The 9,500-nt window shown below is 52.4% G+C and overlaps 1 pseudogene; it reads left to right on the top strand.

The window, feature by feature from the left end:
- The first annotated feature begins 2,888 nt into the window (after positions 1 to 2,888).
- Positions 2,889 to 3,500, top strand: LOC147122086 (bcl-2-like protein 13 pseudogene; annotated as a pseudogene).
- The last annotated feature ends 6,000 nt before the right edge of the window (positions 3,501 to 9,500 follow it).

The raw sequence follows: 9,500 nt of genomic DNA, 5'->3' as shown, positions 1-9,500 counted from the left end.
CTCTTCATCCAGTTTTAGTTGCCAAAATCCTTGTGAGGCATCGAGCTTTGTGAAGTGTCTGGCACCTGATATTTCACTGGTGATTTCTTCTCGCTTGGGAATCTGGTAGTGTTCACGTTTTATGTTTGCATTTAAGTCCTTTGGATCCATGCATACTCTTAGATCATTGTTCTTTTTCTTTACACATACCATGGAGTTAACCCAGTCTGTTGGCTCTTCGACTTTCCTGATGACTCCTAGTGTGGTCATTCTGTCCAGTTCTTTCTTGAGCCAGTCACACAGGGGTGCTGGAACTCTCCGTGGAGCATGTACCACTGGCTGAGCATCCTCCTTTAGCTGGATCTTGAAAGTGAATGGTAGAACTCCAAATCCTTTGAACACATCCTGGAAATTACTCACTACAGAATCCACTGAGTCATCTGATTTGCTTATGGCACAGTTTATACAGTAGACTCTCTTGACTAGTTCTAAGTCCTCACAAGCTTTGTCACCTAGTAGTGAATCAAGTCCTTCAGCCACAACAGAAAACATGAGATGATGCACTTTGTCTTTGACTGTCACTTTAAGTCTGCATACACCTAAGCTATCTATTTTCTGTCCCTTATAGTTCTTCAGTAGTGCTGACTTTTTCTGTATTTTGGGCTTTTCTTTCATATTTTTAATGTCACTCATACTGATTAAGTTTGCTTTTGCCCCAGTGTCTAGTTTCAATGTAACTAATGCTCCATTTACCTGCAGTGGCATCATCCATTTGTTCTCTTTTACTGCATTAACTTTATGTTCAGCATTGTCCATTCCTGAGGGCTGCACATTTTCTGTATCCTTTTCGATATTGTCACATGACACCATTCCTACAAAAAATGTCTCACTTAAATCAGTGTCCTCAATCACATTGACTTGTTGCCCTTTCTTTGTTTTTACTTTTGAAAAGCATTGTTTGGCAAAGTGATTCTTTCCATTAGATTTTGTGCACATTTTCCCAAACGCTGGGCATTGTCTTGACTGGTGCTGGTAACCACAGCGTTTATAATTAAAAATTCCATCCTCCGATTGCTTTGCATTTCTGTTCTGCCCACGTTTCTTCCCCTTGTAGGACACAGCACCGACAGCAGCAGCACTATCACTTACTACAGTCGCATTATTATTAATTTCACTGAAAGTCTTTGCATGCTGTTGAGCTAGCTCACTGGCATGGCATATTTTCACAGCATCCTCCAATGTTAGTTTGGTTTCTCTCAACAAACGTTCCCTGACCTTTTTATCATGAATACCAAACACAATCTGGTCACGAATCATGGATGATTTCAGTTCAGAGAAATTGCATGTCTGTGCTTTCAGTTTTAGATCGGTCACAACGCTATCAAAAGTCTCATTTTGCTGCTGTGTCCGTGAACGGAACACATACCTCTCATAGGTCTCGTTCTTTTTGGGAGAACAATGTGTATCAAACTTCTTTAGCACATCGTCCATTTTTCTCTGTCCTCCTCTTGATCAAATACAAACGTATTAAATACCTCTATTGCCTGCGGGCCTGCAACCGTGAGCAGTAACGTTATTTTCCTTGCATCTGGCTTCATACCGAACCCGATGGCAGCAATGTAGAGTTCGAATTGTTGTTTGAAAGTCCGCCAATTGCAGTCGACATTCCCCGTGAGTTTCAAACCTTCAAATTCTCCATGTCGCGTTTCACAATATTCAGCAGATATTACCACTCCTGGTACCATGTTATGTTCATAAATAAATAGACGTTTTCATTATGAACAGCTAGCTTGAGCTAGTCATTTATTCAGCCATGTGGACTAGTGTACAGGCATCCATCTTGACTACTGCCTTGTGGGTAGCCCGCTACTAAACATACAGCTCCACCTAGTGTACCATTCTAGAATGACATGTTACTGATCATTACAACTCTCGGATATTTATTTGCCCTGCAGGGCCTGTGGAAATGGCTGGCATCTTGACAGTTGTAACCAAACAAACCATTGCTAGCTCCTGATTACGCTGACATTCATGCAGCACCAGGCATAGCATAATCTGCTTTGATTGGGGTGCTTTCAAAGATCCTTCCTGCAGGACGGTTAGTCAGTCATTCACATCTCCGAGTGATGCCAAGGGTCCCGTTAGGAAAAGGAGCTTCCAACAACACATTTGCCAAAGGGAGGTGTGTTACTTCTCTCTGCAGATGTGGGTGCTGGTGAGAGGTCACCAAGCACCTTTAGCCAGCCTGACTGGCCTTGCATCCTCTGCAGCTCTTTCATTCTGAACATGTCAGTTTGGAGCATCCTTTTTGGCAAACCCTTGGAAGCTCGGAACAGAAAAATAAATAATCCCAACTGGCACAAAGGCTCTTGAGGGGTGGAAATGAAAACAAAATACAACAGGGCCTTTAAAAGGACTAAAATCTGTCCACCTTTTAAAGGCTATTCTTCCTGCCCAGCTTCATTGGGTATGTTGTGGGCTTGGCATCTGGAGCTACCGCAGACTGGAAAGTGACCCGGTGCCCTCCCCCGCCCACTGTTATATATGTTAATGTTTCAGATGGGAGCTTCAGACATCTGTCCCTAGCTTGACTGGAAAATTCAGTGGGCCCGAAAGCAGCTGGAATCCGATTGAACTGATTCCTGCCTAATTTCCCAACCTCTACTGCAGTGGTGGGCAAAATATAGCCCGCAGGCTGTAGCTAGCCAGCCCGCCCGCCAATGGATTCTATCCAGCCCTTCAAGGCTTCAAGCTTCGAACGTCCGCCCCACATGATGTCAGGAGGTGGGTCGATGTCTCCAAGGCAGACTGAGCTGGGGGGGAACAGGCCTGCGCCCTCCCCGCTGCTACACTCAGCGCTCTCCACCAGTTATGGGGTTGCGCTGTTGTTGGTAAAAGGCCTCCCCACCCCCCCACGGGGGGCCATGGCCCAATCCGTGACTTCGGCTGCCTTCTGTCCCCCTCAGCTGTCGGTCTCCGGATCGTCGCCCCCCGTCTAAATAAAGAACTTCTACAACAGTTGCAACTGCACCAATCTGTCCCATTTGAAAGCACATTGCAATTTTTGACCACCAAAAAGATAAAGTAAAAATGGCTATAGCCATACCTGAAGGTTTTCATTATGAGACCAGATATGTTGCCCTAAACTACTTGGGACTAGTTTCACAAGAAAAGATTCCAGGGCCAACAGGAGAAGGGACACAATCAACAGAAAAGCCTTCTTTGGAGAGGGATGTAACTGAGAAAATTAAGACAGCAACAGAAGAAGAACTCAAACTTCTGCACAATGAGATTAATAAAGCCTTTACCAGTACAGGATTTGAGGGTCGCACTTTCCGGTATTTAGTCCAGTAAATCCAGAAAGTTCAATAGAACTTAATAAGCACAATTTATATTGCTCACCAATTGCTTGATGAGCAGGGCAGGTATTAAGGTCGTAAACAGTCTCTGATCAGTAAATTAATTGAACACAAGTAAAAACTAGAGCGAAATAAATAACTGAGCAGGCTGTTATTAATAGCTGTGTAATTAGTAGAGTAATGAGCACAATTAAATACAGATACCTGTTACCCAGTTATTAACTACCACCGAAATAATTACTGCAAAACTGATTTGTGTTTACTAATTTGCATTTTAATTACTCAAATGTAGTTATTTAACACTGATTATTTATACTAACTGATAATTAGTAAATTTAGTTCACAGATTTATTCACTAACTTAACACCCTCTGCTCATTAGGCAATTGGTGAGCAATTTATTTGCGCTCATTACCAGGGATTGTACCAGCCCAGGAATATAGGGCCACCAAGTGCTTGTGGGTGAGAGGGGAAATTTTGATATTATAATTTTTAGACAATGGCGAACTCGCCCAGCAGGGAGTGGCATGAATCAGTCATTCTTGAAAGAAAGACTTATGAAATAACACTGAGTGGCCTACGGGTGGCGCTGTCCAGGGAGAGTATAAATACTCGGGCACAGGCCCAGCTTGCGTCGGACATTCTTAACAGGAACTAGTGAAGGACAAAACTAGACCTCCATGTTGTAAAACAGTTGAATAAAGCTTTGTTTAATGCTTAGACGAAGTGCATAGTAGTTTTCTTACGTCAGGGAGCAGCACTCAAATTCTCAGCCCCATTCCGGCAAAGACCCTGGAATGTGACTGGAGTCCACAGGGGGAGAGCAGACTGGCCCCACTGTGTGTATCACAGACCCGGGGGAGAGCAGACCAGCCCCACTGTGTGTGTATCACAGACCCCGGGGGGAGAGCAGACTGGCCCCACTGTGACTGTATCATAGACCCCGGGGAGAGCAGACCGGCCCCACTGTGTGTGTATCACAGAGCCCGGAGAGACCAGACCGGCCCCACTGTGTGTGTATCACAGACCCCGGGGAGAGCAGACCGGCCCCACTGTGTGTATTACAGAACCTGGGGAGAGCAGACCGGCCCCAGTGTGTGTATCACAGACCCCGGGGAGAGCAGACCGGCCCCACTGTGTGTGTATCACAGACCCCGGGGGAGAGCAGACCGGCCCCACTGTGTGTATCACAGACCCCGGGGAGAGCAGACCGGCCCCACTGTGTGTATCACAGACCCCGGGGAGAGCAGACCGGCCCCACTGTGTGCGTATCACAGACCCCGGGGAGAGCAGACCGGCCCCACTGTGTGTGTATCACAGACCCCGGGGGAGAGCAGACCGGCCCCACTGTGTGTATCACAGACCCCGGGGAGAGCAGACCGGCCACACTGTGTGTATCACAGACCCCGGGGGAGAGAGCAGACCGGCCCAACTGTGTGTGTATCACAGACCCCGGGGGAGAGCAGACCGGCCCCACTGTGTGTGTATCACAGACCCCGGGGAGAGCAGACCGGCCTCACTGTGTGTGTATCACAGGCCCCGGGGGAGAGAGCAGACTGGCCCCCCAGTGTGTGTATCACAGACCCCGGGGAGAGAGCAGACCGGCCCCACTGTGTGTGTATCACAGACCCCGGTGAGAGCAGACCGGCCTCACTGTGTGTGTATCACAGACCCCGGGGGAGAGAGCAGACCGGCCCCACTGTGTGTGTATCACAGACCCCGGGGAGAGCAGACCGGCCTCACTGTGTCTGTATCACAGACCCCGGGGAGAGCAGACCGGCCTCACTGTGTCTGTATCACAGACCCCGGGGAGAGCAGACCGGCCTCACTGTGTCTGTATCACAGACCCCAGGGAGAGCAGACCGGCCCCAGTGTGTGTGTATCACAGACCCCGGGGAGAGCAGACCGGCCCCACTGTGTGTGTATCACAGACCCCGGGGCAGAGAGCAGACCGGCCTCACTGTGTGTGTATCACAGACCCCGGGGAGAGCAGACCGGCCCCACTGTGTGTGTATCACAGACCCCGGGGAGAGAGCAGACCGGCCCCACTGTGTGTGTATCACAGACCCCGGGGAGAGCAGACCGGCCCCACTGTGTGTGTATCACAGACCCCGGGGGAGAGCAGACCGGCCCCACTGTGTGTGTATCACAGACCCCGGGGCAGAGAGCAGACCGGCCCCACTGTGTGTGTATCACAGACCCCGGGGAGAGCAGACCGGCCCCACTGTGTGTGTATCACAGACCCCGGGGAGAGAGCAGACCGGCCCCACTGTGTGTGTATCACAGACCCCGGGGAGAGCAGACCGGCCCCACTGTGTGTGTATCACAGACCCCGGGGAGAGCAGACCGGCCCCACTGTGTGTGTATCACAGACCCCGGGGAGAGCAGACCGGCCCCACTGTGTGTGTATCACAGACCCCGGGGAGAGCAGACCGGCCCCACTGTGTGTGTATCACAGACCCCGGGGAGAGCAGACCGGCCCCACTGTGTGTGTATCACAGACCCCGGGGAGAGCAGACCAGCCCCACTGTGTTTGTATCACAGACCCCGGGGGAGAGAGCAGACCGGCCCCACTGTGTGTGTATCACAGACCCCGGGGAGAGCAGACCGGCCCCACTGTGTGTGTATCACAGACCCCGGGGGAGAGCAGACGGCCCCACTGTGTGTGTATCACAGACCCCGGGGAGAGCAGACCGGCCCCACTGTGTGTGTATCACAGACCCCGGGGAGAGCAGACCGGCCCCACTGTGTGTGTATCACAGACCCCGGGGAGAGCAGACCGGCCCCACTGTGTGTGTATCACAGACCCCGGGGAGAGCAGACCGGCCTCACTGTGTGTGTGTATCACAGACCCCGGTGAGAGCAGACCGGCCCCACTGTGTGTGTGTATCACAGACCCCGGTGAGAGCAGACCGGCCCCACTGTGTGTGTGTATCACAGACCCCGGTGAGAGCAGACCGGCCCCACTGTGTGTGTATCAGAGACCCCGGGGAGAGCAGACCGGCCCCACTGTGTGTGTATCACAGACCCCGGGGAGAGCAGACCGGCCCCACTGTGTCTGTATCACAGACCCCGGGGGAGAGAGCAGACCGGCCCCACTCTGTCTGTATCACAGACCCCGGGGAGAGCAGACCGGCCCCACTGTGTGTGTATCACAGACCCCGGGGAGAGCAGACCGGCCCCACTGTGTCTCTATCACAGACCCCGGGGAGAGCAGACCGGCCTCACTGTGTCTGTATCACAGACCCCAGGGGGAGAGCAGACCGGCCCCACTGTGTGTGTATCAGAGACCCCGGGGGAGAGAGCAGACCGGCCCCACTCTGTCTGTATCACAGACCCCGGGGAGAGCAGACCGGCCCCACTGTGTGTGTATTACAGACCCCAGGGGGAGAGCAGACCGGCCCCACTGTGTCTGTATCACAGACCCCGGGGAGAGCAGACCGGCCTCACTGTGTCTGTATCACAGACCCCGGGGAGAGCTGACCGGCTGTGATGAAATATATGTCTTCATCAGCCCCTGTGTTTTACCTGCATTGTATTGTGTGTACCGCCCCCTTTTCCCCTATTGTGTGCATTGGCTCCGCCCCTGTCTTTTGTCATATAAAGGTCTCAAGAGCTGTATGAGTCATTCTGCCAGACAAATCCGATGTGGAATGACATGCAATGTTCTTAGCGATTAAAGGCCTTCAGTTGAATCCTTTAACTTCTTGTCCTTGAGTTATTGATGGCACATCAATTTTAATCGCTAAAACACCAAGATGGATCGACTCCTGAAACCAGAGCGCTTGGATCTGGACCCCCATGCCACAGACGCAGCCACACAGTTCGGACACTGGTTCCAATGCTTCGAATTTTTCATCGAAACCTCAGCCACCGCCATAGCAGCCGCGACCGCCACCGGAGACGTGAAACTGGGAATCCTGCGAAACCGGGTGAGTCATCGGGTCTCCCCTCTCATCCGAGATGCCACCAGCTACGAGGATGCCTGCACCATTCTGAAGGCCCACTACGTGCGGCCAATAAACGAGGTGTACGCCAGGCATCTTCTGACTACTCGCACGCAGCGGCATGGTGAGTCACTAGAGGACTTCATGCTAAGCCTAAAAGTACTGGGCAGAGACTGTAACTGTAAGGCCGTGTCTGCCACCGTGTACACGGAGGAGCTGATCCAAGACTCCTTTATTGCGGGCCTCAGTTCAAATTACATTCGGCAGAAACTGTTTGAAAAGGAGGGACTGGACTTAAAACAGGCTATGGGCATAGCGCGATTGCTGGATATGGCCCAGAGGAACTCTGAATCCTGTTCCTCAGGCCACGCGGCCCACTCCGCCTCATGCGCGCCGTGGGGGCTGCCATCTTGGAAGCCATCTTCACCTCCCAGGTCTCAGGCCAGCCCAGCACCGTCGGAGCCCCAGCCTCCACCCAGGAGCCCCACTACTGCCGCGATGCATCGGGGCCCGAAATGCTACTTCTGCGGCCAGGACAAACACTCCAGGCATCTGAGCCCAGCGAAGGGCACCACCTGTTTTAAATGCGGGAAGAAAGGACATTTCAGTAAAGTCTGCAGAGGGAACCCCGCCTCCAACTCCGCCACCGCCGCGTGCGCGCCGTGGGGGCGGCCATCTTGGACACCATCTTGTCCACCCTCATGGAGTCCACCATCTTGTCCCGACTACACGGACCCCCAGGACCCACTGGTGGCCTCAATCACAGTGGATCAATCCAGGCCGCATCTGTTGTCTAGATCAATGATGGACATAGAGGTAAACGGGAACAAGGTTAAATGTTTGATTGACTGCGGGAGCACCGAAAGCTTTATTCATCCTAGCCTGGTAAAACGACTTTCACTAACGATAGTCCCTACACAGGGCAAAATCGCCATGGCTGATAAGACTCATACCTCAAAAATTACAGGTTTCTGCGCGGTTATGATGTCGGTAAAAGGCACTGATTACAGAGATTTTAAACTGTTGATAATGCCAGGTCTCTGTGTGAGCGTGATCTTGGGTCTGGACTTCCAGTGCCACCACCAAAGTATCATGCTTACCTACGGTGGGTCCCAGCCGCCCCTCACAGTGTGCGGTCTGGCTACCCTGAAGGTCAAGCTGCCCTCTCTGTTCGCCAACCTCGCACCCAACTGTCGACCCATAGCGACCAAGAGTAGGCGGTACAGCTGGGAGGACAGACGGTTCATTGCGTCTGAAGTAGAAAGACTCAAGCGGGAGGGTATCATCGAATGCAGTACCAGCCCGTGGCGCACCCAGGTAGTAGTAGTTAAGAGTAGCGAAAAGAAGCGGATGGTGATAGATTATAGCCAGACGGTTAATCTATACACCCAGCTAGACGCCTACCCTCTGCCCCGCATAGCGGATATGGTTAAGCAAATTGCGCAATACCGGGTGTTTTCCACCATCGACCTAAAATCGGCATACCACCAGCTCCCCATTAGGCCGGAGGACCGTCCATACACCGCCTTCGAGGCGAACGGACGCCTCTACCACTTCCTCAGAGTCCCCTTTGGGGTAACGAATGGGGTCTCGGTCTTCCAACGGGAGATGGACCGCATGGTCGATGAGAACCAGTTAACAGCCACCTACCCATACCTAGACAACGTCACCATCTGCGGCCACGACCAGCAAGACCACGACTTGAACCTCGCGAGATTTCTGAAAACCGCCCTCAGACTCAATCTCACCTACAACGAGGATAAGTGTGTCTTTAGCACCATGCGCCTCTGTATCCTGGGCTGTGTGGTGGAAAACGGGGAAATCGGTCCGTACCCGACCGATTGCGCCCCCTACGGGAGCTACCCCTACCAAACACTCCCAAGGCCCTGAAAAGGTGCCTGGGGTTTTTCTCCTATTACGCCCAATGGGTCCCCAATTATTCCAACAAGGCCCGTCCCCTCCTGAAATCAACGTCCTTCCCGCTCACGGCCGAGGCCCACGCCGCCTTCAACAGCATTAAACACGACATTGAGAAGGCCGCGCTGCGGGCAGTGGACGAAAACATCCCTTTCCAGGTCGAAAGCGATGCGTCCGACTTCGCTTTAGCAGCCACCCTCAACCAGGATGGGCGGCCCGTAGCCTTTTTCTCAAGAACCCTCCAAGGGCCCGAGATCAGGCACTCCTCGGTAGAGAAGGAGGCCCAGGCCATAGTGGAG

This window comes from Somniosus microcephalus, chromosome 3, assembly GCF_052327205.1.
Source record: "Somniosus microcephalus isolate GS21.2 chromosome 3, FLI_Smic_1.0, whole genome shotgun sequence".
Classification (NCBI taxonomy): domain Eukaryota; kingdom Metazoa; phylum Chordata; class Chondrichthyes; order Squaliformes; family Somniosidae; genus Somniosus; species Somniosus microcephalus.
This window is presented reverse-complemented; position numbering and strand designations above follow the sequence as displayed.